The sequence below is a fragment of the Narcine bancroftii genome, chromosome 3, assembly GCF_036971445.1.
Source record: "Narcine bancroftii isolate sNarBan1 chromosome 3, sNarBan1.hap1, whole genome shotgun sequence".
Classification (NCBI taxonomy): Eukaryota; Metazoa; Chordata; class Chondrichthyes; order Torpediniformes; family Narcinidae; genus Narcine; species Narcine bancroftii.
In genome coordinates, this window is record NC_091471.1 from 106,078,630 (window position 1) to 106,092,126 (window position 13,497).

The following is a 13,497-nucleotide window of genomic DNA, read 5'->3' on the forward strand; positions in this document are numbered from 1 at the left end:
TTTGTAGTTGCTCGTGATCGGTGGTCGGGCCCTGGCGGTCGTCAGCGATGGACGCTAGGGTGAGCACCTGGTTGGTCGCGGGGGTGGCTGCGGCGGCGGTAGCGTCGGCCCCGGGGGTGTCTGTGGCGGCAGCAGCAGCGGCGGTAGCGTCGGCCCCGGGGGTGTCCGTGGCGGCGGCAGCAGCGGCTGTAGCGTCGGCCCCGGGGGTGTCCGTGGCGGCGGCAGCAGCGGCGGTAGCGTCGGCCCCGGGGGTGGCTGTGGCGGCGGCAGCAGCGGCGGTAGTGTCAAGTGTTCCGCACGGGGGCGAGAGGCAGGCCATCACCATGGTTGCGACGGTGGGTTGCCCCTTCCGGGTTCGGCGTCTCCGTGACGTCAGGCGTTGCCGTGCGGGGGAGCCCTCGCTCTCATTGGACGAGAGCTCTGGGGAAGAAGAGTTTGAATGGGATAGTGGCGGTTGAGCTTCACACGAGGCACTGTGTTTGCTGGCGGCCATTTTAGACCTACAGACTGCAGCAAAGTGGCCCTTTTTAAGGCACTTCTGGCACCTGGCTTTTCTTGCTGGGCACTGGGATCTGCTGTGCTTGTCCCTCCCGCAGAAATAACATTTCGGGTTCGCACGGGGCAGGGTAGCAGCAGCCGACAGGCCGTCAGGGGTAGGGTAGAAGGGCACTTTACTCACATCAGAACGAGGGGTCCAGTCCCTAGAGAGCTCGGTGGACTTTAAGGCTGCATCCTCCATTGTGATTGCAATCCGGGCCACGTCCTCTAGTTTTTCTACCCCTTGTTCGAGCAAACGCAGCCTCACTTCGTTCGATCGGAGCCCGGCCACATAGGCATCCCGGACGAGGTCGCTAGTGATCTCGGCAGCAGTTTTGTCCACACAGTTACAGTCCTTGCCCAATGCCTTTAGTACTTGTAAATATGCCCTGCTGGACTCGCCGGGCTGTTGTTTCCTCGACGCAAGCATGAGCCGGGCATGAACTCTGTTCACCGGTTGATCATACAGTTCCTTCAGTACCTTTATGGCTGCGGTGTAAGTGGTCTCATCCTGGATGTTCTCGTAGACTCTCAAGGACACCATAGACAGCAATGCTGTTAGACGCTGGTTATCCTCCTCTACCTGAATGAATCTCAGGAAGTTTTCAAAGTTCAGCAGCCAGAACTTAAAGGCTTTGAAGGCTGTAGCTGACTGTGGGTCGATATCAAGTTTTTCTGGCCGAGTTAAACGCTCCATCCCTTTCAAAAAAAATTCTTTTTGCTAATAAAATTGTAGAGCTCGTCGAAAGAACCAAAGACTTGTTGATCCAAACCAAGGCTTTTATTAGCAAAAGACCGGAGCTCTTCACAGGTGGCCGACCAGTCCGGAATGATCCGACCTGGCTAGGGACACAACCCTTTAAGGCCCAAACAATAGGTGTGGCTTAGCTCTCAGCCAATCGCTGTAAGCACAGTCTAGATACAGTAACTATATACACTATGTACATTGGTGATAGATCTGTACTATCACAGCGTGTCTGGGCTTCTGGGTGGCAAGGGTCAACTTCGAGGTTCCCTGCACTCAGGAGTTTTTCCTTAGCAGCCGTGGGCAAATTTTGTGGATTAAATTGTGGTGTGCTTTCAGCCAGAATCAGACACACACAAGGTAAGATCTGTACAACAGGCTTTAAATCCACAAAGACTTCCACTGAGCCAGGCTGGCTGTAGCTGCAGCAACACTGAGTGAGGCCTCGGGAGGCCAGCGCAGGCTTATATCCCAGAGGGAGTGATCCATTCAGGCCGACTGACTGACAGCGGGACAAGTGTTGTCCTGTACCCTTACACTCCTGCAGGTACAGAGGTTGCCCGCTGCAGTAGGCCGGTGGTGTACCACCACAGTTAATATTCAAAGGAACCCAAATCTTTTACACACATTACCGAAGGCCTGTCTGTAGGTGTAGCAAATATTTTGGAAGGAAAATGATATCCAAAAAGTTTAGTTTATTGTTACATACTGAGATGCAGTGAAAATCTTAGATTCGCCTGCTATCCAGGCACTGCAAAAACGTTACCAATGTCTGGCACCAACTTGAATTTAAAAATAAGCAGAAACATTTAAAAACAAAGTTGTCAAAAAATGTTCAAACTGGTTTTCTAGCATATTCAAACTCGATCGGCCTTTATTATTAGAGGATATGAATATAGCATAATGATGTCTTATTGCATTTAGAATGGGCCTTCGTGAGACTGTGGTTAATGTAGTTTTGGCTTCCTTACCTACAGTGTGATAAACTTGTCACTGAGGATTCATTAGTCTGATTCCAGAGATGGTTTCCTGCATGTGAAGAAATTAAATAGATAATGCCCATATTTTAGAGTTTTGAAAACTGAGAGGAGATGTATTTCAAACTTGCAAAATCTTTACAGGGCTTAACAGGCTAGATGCAGGAAAGATGCCATCCTTTGGGGAGAAGTGTAGAATCAAGGATTATAGTCAGGAAAAAAAAAATGAAGGCCATTTAGGGCCAAAATGAGGAGAAATTTCTTTATGCAGTGGGATGCATCCTTGGACTTCTCTGCCCTTGAGAGCTGTGGCTGTTGAATCATTGAGCTTTCTCAGAAGGGAGATTGATAGATTTTGATATAGGAAGGGGAATGATGCAGGAATATGGTGTTAAGTCATTGCTCTGTTTTATTATAGTCTTATATTAACCAGTAATTTATAAAGTTTTACCATATGTTTTGCTTTTGCACTATAAGCATGTGGTGCATACCTGTAGATGCACTAATGTCCTACCGCATATACTTTCTTGGTCCCATAATTATTCAGTTACTGCAAGCAAGTCCGCAGCAATTTAGAAAAAGCAATTGCTAGCTATAGGAAATTGTGTACTGTATACCCACACTGATCCAACTGCCCCGCTCTCTCCCCACAGCCCAACATCAGTCCCTACTAATTCTATTGCCCTATGCTCTCCCCATTGTTCCCATTGCCCCGCTCTATCTGCACAGCCCCATGAGGGATCTCACACTGATTCCACTGCCCTGCTGTCTCCCCACAGCCCTTGTCAGTCCCCACACTGATCCCACTGCCCTGCTTTCTCCCCACAGCCCTGTCAGTCCCCACACTGATCCCACTGCCCTGCTTTCTCCCCACAGACCTGTCAGTCCCCACATTGATCTCGCTCCCCCGCTCTCTCCCCACAGGGTGTTGGTCCCCATACTGATCCCTACTTACAAATAAAATGTCTACAGGTGCACTACAGTATCCCATGTAGCTTTGCTAAGTATATAATATGGTGTTCGCACAAGATCCATATTGCCTAATGTATCGTAGGCATTAAGTGGCGCATATCTGTATTTATAAGCTTTACTCACAGACTCAGCGTAGTTCTGAATCACTCAAAATATTTTATATATGAACTCTATGACTAGTACTGCTTAAAACTGTATAATTTAATTTTGGACAAACATCAAGAGTAGAACATGTATCCCTTTGATCCTGTTCTTTTACTCTGTTACATTCTTTTGCCATATATCCCTGACTGGTAAACTTAAAAATCATAAATAATCCTGCATTAGTTATTTGCTGTGGAAGAGAGTTTCAAACTTTTACTTTTCTTTGCAGTGAAATATTTTCTAACTTTTCCTCTGAAAGACTCTCCGTGGCTGCCTAGATAACAGGTGTAGTTTCTCTCCATCAGCATTATGGGGTACCCTTTAATATCCTAATCTTGTGTTAACTTTCTAAATTGTCCCTCGTTTTAATGTAATGGCTTCGAAATCTACGTATCCAACTCTTAAACCCATTCCATATGCTCTTTGACCCAATATATCCTTATTGATATATGGTGCCCAGATTAGAATATTCCAAATTGGGAATATCTGTACATCTGCAAAGTAGCTTCATGACCTTCAGAGACAAAACCCAATATTTTATGAGGAATTTAAAAAAAATTCTCTCTGTATCAGTTTATGGCATTTTGATAGTCTAAATATCAAAATCCCTCAAGTCCCTCAAGAACTACTTTAGTTATATTTTCAACGTAGTCAGATTTATCAAACATTACTGATTTTTTTATGGAAGCAAGTCCTTTTATTCCACTTAAAAAAATTTTCTGCAATCTTGCACCTTGGATACTTTAATTTTGTAAAAACTAAATTAAAAAAACTTCTGTATATACTGCAACTTTTACTTACAGCACTCCCAAATCTGAAATCTCAAAGTGTAGACATGAAACAAAAAACACCACTGACCTTTTATAAATCCATGCTAGCTGTCCTTAATCAACTGAATCTGTTCAAGGTGTTCATTTGCTTGATTATAAGATTCCAGTAATATCCCAAGAATAGTTGACAAGCTATCTGTTTTGTAATTCTCTGGGTTTTCTTGCTATTTTTTTTCAATTTCAGAAAGATTATTGTATTTTCCAATTTAAAGAAATGTTTTTCAAATGAAGATAACTATAATTTGCTGAAGTTGGAGATTCTGCAATTTTTCATTAGCTTACTTGGAAATCCTGGAATGGAAATTATACATTCTGGGAGTTGACATCCTTAATGCCTTTTTAATTTCCTTCATTGTTGTTGTTTGGCTTAAGAATTTTTGAGAATCCCAATTTTTGAGTCATTATTTGTTTCCTGAAATCCGATGCAAAACAATTGTTTCATGTATTTGCTGGTTTATTTCCTCTGACAATATCATCATTTGTAAGACCCATATTGCTCCTTAAGAGCCCACTTTTATCACCATAATGTTTTGTGTCCGAACTCTTCCCTTTTATTAAAGTGGGTCTTCTTACGATCTAGGTAATATTTTCATTTACAGATATGTTCTTTCAATTTTAAAATTATCCTTCAGTTTTGCAAGATGATGTGATCTTTACTGGTAAGTCACTGAAGGAATTTAAGAGGGAGGAGTTCTACTCTATGCACTTCATTCAACTTGTCATTAAGAAAGGTTTTAATTTGCATACTTCCACTGTCCAAAATCAAGATGTCAGGCGTGTATCATTTCTCTCATGACTTTTATGAAATCTAGTTCATTGTTATCAGGATTTCATATAATAGGGTTGCTTTTGGAATCATATGCATTTAATTAAGTACAGAAATAGTCATAAATGGTGCATACTTGAGTTATCAACTGCAAAAAAAATCAGAAAGCTCAGTTTAGATACATGTGGGCTTGTCAAAAGGGTAAAAGAATGAAGTAAGTGTTACCCTTGATATTATGCTTAACCATTTGACTCAGCTATTCAGTAAAGGTTAATACCAGATGTCCCAGCTGCTGGCATGACAAAATGCCGAGGACCATTTTCAGGATGACACTTAACAATTATTTCATTCGTAGAGACAGGAAGCAAGACATGTCAGCTTGTTGTCTGAAACTAAAAACACGTGAGAGTTGTTTTGCAACAAATAAGTCACCCTGAAAAAAACCCCAGAAAATGCTGGTGAATCTCAGCGACTTCAAACTGAAACATTTAACTGTGTTTCTCTTTCCACAGATGCTACATGCATAACCTGTTGGGTTTTTCCAACATCTTTGGTTTTGTTTCATAAAGTCAACCTAATAAGGCATGGAAGAAAATGCATAAAATCAAAGTTACATGGGGTCCACTGGCAATAATTATTCTTATTTGAACTTACTGGATTATTTTCAAGAACTTATGAAGGTGAGGATTTTCAGAAAGTCTGTAGCAAGACTGCATCTCATAGAATCTTGCCGAATTAGTAGAAATTTGATGCAATGGATTAAGTATAGGCAACTTCTTAATGACCACATTTGCTTAGAGTCCAGTCACCAGATAAGGTGAAAATTAGGTATAGTTTGTTTGGGGAAAAAAAGGTTTGCACATCTAGATGTGATACAAAATTTGTGGATGATTTTCAGATTGGAGGAGATCTGTATTCCCTTAGGGAATAGGGCAAACTGTTATTTTAGGTAAATGTAGTTTTATGTATTTGGATTTGAGCAACATAATGTTTTTCCACAGATTGTACAGGTCAAAGTTAAAATTGATTATGAAGGAAAAGGACCTTTAGAGCTTCAAAAACTAGAAGTTCATAAAAAAACCATGAAGCCAAATCTATAATTTTTTTTAAAGGATTTGTGTTAATTGGATCATTCACGATAGAATGAAGTACATTATATTGTCTTAAACAAAACCTGGGTGATCACATTATAGCCAGTTTTGGTGTTTCACACAGAAGTTTTGAAAAATGTTCATAGAAAAAGCTGTAAGAACGAATAGCTTAAAATCTTTATTGTGAAATGTAAAAAAGTTTGTAGATGCAAAGATTAAGCGAGGTCTGATTTTTTTTTTAAAAGATACATGGTTAAACAATTTAATTATTCAATTGATGAATTACTTCAATTAGATAGATTGAAATAAAAGACTGTACATATAAGTCACACGAGGGAGAACTGCAGATGCTAGCTGGTACTTTTCCAAGATCAGAGGAAACCTTTGGAATAGCATGCCAGCTCGTACTGATAGCTGACTCTTCAAATTTTCTACTGAGAGTTGGGCTTGAGCAAAGATGACATGTGATGAAATACCTGACAATATGGACATTGGCAATGTGCTAGGCTTAACTAGTTTTTGCATGCTTGAGTGGGTAGAAAGAGAATTTTCCTGCATTCATCCCTCTAATTAGTCTGTTTTGAACTATTTTATAACCTCATTCCAGAGATTTCATGACTGTGGTCTAATTGTTTTATCATTGAATGTATCATTGAAACTGCACCATGACTTTGAGGGATTGAATGTTTTTTTTCTTCCCTTTAATTTCTATATGTCTGAATGAACCCCATGAAGACATTAGAAAAATGAATTTCTAGCTGATATTTCATCCTTTCCCAAATGGTATAAATGAACTTGTGAAGGATTAGATTATAATTGACTCTTTTATAAAGATAAGTGGACAAATAAAACATAAATGCATTGCTGGGTATTAAATTAGCCCATGGTATGATTTAGGACTGTTCATGCTTAAAGCAAAGCTGACTGAATAGAAAGCCAATTGAACAAAAAGATGGCAAATCTTACTTTGAAAGGTCTTTGCTAGCACATGAGCAGGACAGATAAAGATTATATGGAGATTCTTCAGAAAGTTTAAGATGAATGCAGACTACCTGGTATGTAAGCATTAATCATATATTCTGTGTCGTATTCCATTTGTCACATCAGTGTAGGTACATGAATTGTGCCCTGGTGCTTCATATTTCACATCATGAAAATATTCTTGAGTGATCAGTCTTTTTAGTACTAATAATAACTCATCTGCTCTTTTCACAGAGCATGGACAAATCATCGGCAAGCAGGAAGAATTTTCATAAGCTATCAGCACCAGTACACATCAATTAACAGCCATAACACAGAAGTTTCATAAAACTGTGATCTATAGAGGGCAAAGGAGAAATGGACTTGTAAATATGGGCAGTGGAGGTTAAGACAGGTGCTGGCTAATAATCGCACAGCAGGTTCAGACAGCTGAGCAAATGTATGGAATGCTGCTCGTAAATGGCTGAGATGCTTTTCAATGAAGGAAGAGTCAATTCATGGATACTTTTCGGCAGAGAGTTTCTTAATGCTTGCCTCAGTGCAAATGGTGGAGAAATGGATGTTCAAGCTGCATTTTCTAGATAGTTCTTTCAGAGTTTTTGAAGCTCCATCATTTCGAAAATCAAGTGAAATCTGTTTCAGTTTGCTTGGACAATGCTTGTGGGTAAATATAAGGAGGATTCCTATGGAAACCTTTTCCCATTTGTTGTAATAGCCTTTGCCATATTGGTCAATTCGGAATGTGCAGAGACAACCTTGGGAAAGATAAGTGCTGACAATTTTACTCTCAGTTTTAGAAGTCTGCATAACACAACATACAGTGCCCGCCATAATGTTGGAGACAAAGACATTTTCTCCTTCATTTGCTCCTGTGCTCCACAGTTTTAAATTTGTAATCAAACAATTAATGTGATTAAGATGCATATTCCAGATTTTATTTTCTTCTTTTCTTTGGCTTGGCTTCGCGGATGAAGATTTATGGAGAGGTAATGTCCATGTCAGCTGCAGGCTCGTTGGTGGCTGACAAGTCCGATGCGGGACAGGCAGACACGGTTGCAGCGGTTGCAAGGGAAAATTGGTTGGTTGGGGTTGGATGTTGGGTTTTTCCTCCTTTGTCTTTTGACAGTGAGGTGGGCTCTGCGGTCTTCTTCAAAGGAAGTTGCTGCCCGCCGAACTGTGAGGCGCCAAGATGCACGGTTTGAGGCGATATCAGCCCACTGGCGGTGGTCAATGTGGCAGGCACCAAGAGATTTCTTTAGGCAGTTCTTGTACCTCTTCTTTGGTGCACCTCTGACATGATGGCCAGTGGAAAGCTCGTCATATAACACGATCTTGGGAAGGCGATGGTCCTCCATTCTGGAGACGAGACCTACCCAGCGCAGTTTGATCTTCAGCAGCGTGGATTCGATGCTGTCAACCTCTGCCAGCTCGAGTACTTCGATGTTGGAGATGAAGTCGCTCCAATGAATGTTGAGGATGGAGTGGAGACAACGCTGGTGGAAGTGTTCTAGGAGCCGTAGGTGATGCCGGTAGAGGACCCATGATTCGGAGCTGAACAGGAGTGTGGGTATGACAACGGCTCTGTATCCAGTACCGCATGGATGGCAGTCTCTTCAATCTGAGGCGCCTGTAAGCACACACCAAGACACAAGAGCAACTTGTCCGTTAACTACTCTTTGCAGACGATGCCGCTTTAGTTGCCCATTCAGAGCCAACTCTTCAGCGCTTGGCGTCCTGTTTTGCAGAATCTGCCAAAATGTTTGGCCTGGAAGTCAGCCTGAAGAAAACTGAGGTCCTCCATCAGCCAGCTCCCCACCATGACTACTAGCCCCCACACATCTCCATCGGGCACACAAAACTCAAAACGGTCAACCAGTTTACCTATCTCGGCTGCACCATTTCATCGGATGCAAGGATCGACAACGAGATAGACAACAGACTCGCCAAGGCAAATAGCGCCTTTGGAAGACTACACAAAAGAATCTGGAAAAACAACCAACTGAAAAGCCTCACAAAGATTAGTGTATACAGAGCCAGATTTTATTAAAGGTTATTTAAATACATTTTGGCTTTCTAAGAAACCAAAGACTTGTTGATCCAAACCAAGGCTTTTATTAACTAAAACACTGAAGCATATCACAAGTAGGTTGACCAGTCCAGAATGACCTGGTCTGGCTAGGAGCAATTCTTTAAGACCTGCCAGTAGGTGTGGCTACACTCTCAGACATTCAGTCATCCTACACTACCATCTGTACATATGTACATATACACATTGGTGAAATAATCTGTACCATCACAGGCTTGAATATGTCGACATTACAGCACTTTTTAAAACACAGTTACCCCATTTCAGGGCACCATAATATTTTTGAAATGTGTACTGTGTTTTGTTAAATTTTGTATTGTAAATAGATATGTTTTAAAGGAGATAGGTTTTGGGCAGGTTTCAGTGTAAGTCACATACAAACACTTCAAAACAGATCTCATTTAAAATACTGGAGCTCTTCTCAAGCTAGACAGGCCAGCTCCGAGTACCTTTGCAAAAACTTTGGGGAGAGCCTATAGAGATTTCACAAATGGATTGCTGTCTTGGAAAGCAACACATGAAAGAACTCGGAGGATTAGGTTCGGATCTTTAGTCTGTCTGAGTGAAGGTTGCTGTTCTAAGAGGGACATGTGGTTTTACAAGCAAGGAGAGTCAAACAGGCTGTTTCTCAGAGAGAGAGAATTCAGTTTTACATTTTTACAGTTCAGCAGCAACAGCTGGGTCTGGAACAGGACAAGCTGGAAAGCTTGTGGAAAAAGCCCATTTTGAAAATGTGTTGTGAGTTATTAGTTCACCCTGGTCAAAGCCCTTGTGGTCCATAAAAGAGGAGAGGACTGGCTGACTAATATTTGACTTGAAATAAGAGAAACAAAAAGGAACTCTGTGGTGACCTGAAAGAAAGAGGTTATCATCTGGAGAACCTTGATGGGGCAAGTTTCTTCGGCAAAATACTGATGCGGCTGATTAGAAGGAATTAGTTTTTGTCCAGCGACCAACAAATCTCTCTCTGAAAACTGACAAGACCTTCCTGAGCGGTAACTATTTAACTTTCAAGCACCAACGCCTAGTTAACTTCATAAATGTTAAATTCTGTGCACAGTATAAGAACTGCCTGCAACCACGGAACTTGGAGGAGTGAGAAGTGAGATTGGACTGCAATTTAAAGAACTTTTATAAACTTGCTCTCGCATTACATACATGTGTGGTTAGAATTAGAAGGGGGTTGTGAGGTTAAGTAAGTTAATAGTAATAAATTGGAGTTTGATCCTGTTTCCATGTTTAAAGATAATTAAAAGCAACTTTTGTTTGAGTAACCATTTGTTTTGGTGAATTTCTGTTGCTGCTGGATTTGGGGGTTCTCTTGGCTTGTAACAGTACTCAGGTATGTTTAATTGCTTCATTGGTGCAGGAAAGAGAGCTAGACACTTCTAAGCTTTTGATCATCTTTGGAGTCTAGTTGCCTTTTCTCAACATGAGGACCAGAGTGGTGCCTTTGAAGATCAAATAAGCCATTTTGAGGCTGATAAACAAGAATGAAACAGTGAGACTTCACTCAAACCTTAAGATTACCAAAATCAATTCTTTGTAACATCATTAAAAAGAGAATACTGGTGAGCTCATTAATCACAAAGAGACTGGTAGGCCCAGCAAGACCTCCACTGCTGATGTCAGAAGAATTCTCAACATAATGAAGAAAAATCCCCAAACACCTGTCCAACAGATCAGAAACTCTTCAGGAGGCACGTGTGGGTGTGTCAATGTCTACTGTTCGCAGAAGACTTCAGGATCAGAAATACAGAGGTTACACTGCAAGATGCAAACCAATAGTTAGCTACAGATTAGTTTTCCAAGAAATATTTAAAAGAGCCTGAGAATTCTCGACAAACATCTTGTGGACAGATGAGAGGAAGGTTAACCTGTATCTGAGTGATGGCATGATCAAAGTGTGGCTGCGTAAATGAACTGCCCAAAGATCCAAAGCATAGCACCTCATCTGTGATACATGGTAGTGGGCTTCTTATGGCCTCTGCTAGTAAAACTGCCACAGGCATTGGAATTCCTATTTTCATTGATGATATAACTGCTGATGACAATAACAAAATTAATTCTGAGGTGTATAGATACATCTGCTCAAGTTTGAGCAAATACCTTCATTTCATTGGATGGTGCTTCATCGTACAATCCTACAGCAAGACAATGATCCAAACATACAGCTGAAGTAAAAAAAAAAGGAGTTTTTCAAAGCTAAAAACTGGAAAATTCTTGAATGGCCAAGTCAGTCACCTGATCTAAATCCAATTGAGCAGGCCTTCCATATGCTGAAGAAAAAATTTAAGGAGACAATCAAGCAGGAGCTGAAGATGGCTGCAGAAGAGGCCTGGCAGAGCATCACCAGAGAAGATACTCAGCACCTGGTGATATCTATGAATCACAGACTTCAAACAGTCATTGCATGCAAGGGATATGTAACAAAGTATGACTACTTTACTATACACATCATTGCTTTGTCCCAAATATTATGGTGCCCTGAAATGAGGGCTATAAAAAGTGCTATAATTTCTACATTGTCAAATCAAAATATTCACAAATACCCTTTAATAAAAGCTGGAATTTGCAATTTAATTACAAGTGCATTGTTTGATTACATATTTAAAACTGTAGAGCAGAGGGGCAAATAAATGAAAAATGTGTCTTTGTCCCAAACATGGAAAACTCTGTAATTGATATAATTGAAAGTCTGCAGACTTTCGTGTTTTACTGCAATATAATTGATTGTAGTCAAGTGAATTCTGTTGCCGACACTGCAGGGACATTTTTGAGTAGTGATAAGTTGATCTGGTTTCAGGTGGGTGGTCTTCTGAACCCCAGTTAACTTGTTTGTTTGGTCAGTATCCCTCGGGAATGTCGCAAGTGGTGAAGCCGAATTTAGAAATTCATGAGTCTTGAATTTGAAGATGTATATGAGACATGGAAGACTTATGCAGTTAAATAAAACTTTTATTTTTGAATATCTTAAAATGCGCTAGTCCTTTCATTGTGGGGGGAAAAATAGTACTGTTCTTCCACAGTCTTATCATGCAAAGGTTGATACGACTTAATCTGTACTGGGTTAATGAGATTAGTGTGTTGCATGATCATCTGTTCATCAGACATGCAAAATTAGACATCTTCAAATACCTTGATTTCCTGTTGTTCTGTGAGGTGAGAGGTAATGACTTGCACCCACACAGAAAATAAGAAAATTCTGCAGAAAGCTTCTGTTCTAAATTTCCAAAAGGATGTCCTGAGATCTGTGTAATGATTGTGTGAGTAGATTCTGCACTAGTGTCAGGGCGCCCAGTGAAATTTAGATGAGGGGCACAGGTGGAAGTTGGTTTTGGTGACTGACTGGAGTTAAGCCAGCCTTGAACAAGCTGTTGTGATATGTAGCTGATTGTGGGATCTGACAACTGCACAGAATTCCCTAGATGCTAGAAAACTAAAGCAGATATACAAAATGCTGTCAATATTGAACAGTTTTTTTTAAACTTTATTTATTCGTTCAAAAAACAAATAATATGACATATGCAGCAATGAAACATAAACATGAATAGTTTTTTATATATAGAAAAAAAGAAAAAAAAAGAAAAGAACCCCCCCTTCAGCCAACTCTCCTAAGGAGAGCCTTGAAGAAAGAAAAAAGAAAGAATATTAAAGAAAAAGTTAAATATACATATTAAAATCTAATCAATATAAATTGAAATGTAAATATTCTGAGTATAACAACCACTTATTAATAAAAAATTATAATTATCACACGAAACATACATAATTTTTTCCATTATTAAACAATATTTCATCTCTTTATGCCATCTATTAATATCAATCATATTTGTATCTTTCCACGTACTAGCAATTTATTTTTTTGCTACAGATAAAGCTAAATATACAAAAGCAAGCTGAAACTTATCTAATCTCAAACCTTTCAGAGGTTGCAAACTACCCAATAAAAATACTGTTGAATCTAAAATTATTTTAATCTTATACAGGTATTCTAAAAATGATAGAATTTTCTTCCAAAAAGATTGCATATGTATACATAACCAAACAGCATGAAAAAAAGTTCCAACCGTATCACCACATCTAAAACACAAATCTGATTCATGAAAACCATATTTTAAAATTTTTTTCAGGTGTCAAATATAATTGATATAAAAAATTGTAATTAATCATTGCATAATGTGCATTTATCAATCTAGTTACACTATCATAACAGATATCTAACCAATCATATTCAGAAAAAATAAAACCAATATCCGCTTCCCATTTAATTTTAGATCTATCCCAACCCTTTTTATCCATACCATCCTGTAATATTTGATACATAGATGAAATATAACCCTTCTCTGGTACCTTCATAAGAAAAGT

General features: G+C 39.9%; 1 long non-coding RNA gene across 1 annotated transcript in view; it reads left to right on the forward strand.

The window, feature by feature from the left end:
• The window catches only part of LOC138757453 (uncharacterized), a 37,454-nt gene extending 29,844 nt beyond the window's left edge, over nt 1–7,610 (forward strand). The window contains exons 2-3 of the long non-coding RNA XR_011353608.1: nt 5,484–5,651; nt 7,278–7,610. This is a non-coding gene — a long non-coding RNA (uncharacterized lncRNA). The remainder of the gene's footprint in view (nt 1–5,483; nt 5,652–7,277) is intronic.
• The last annotated feature ends 5,887 nt before the right edge of the window (nt 7,611–13,497 follow it).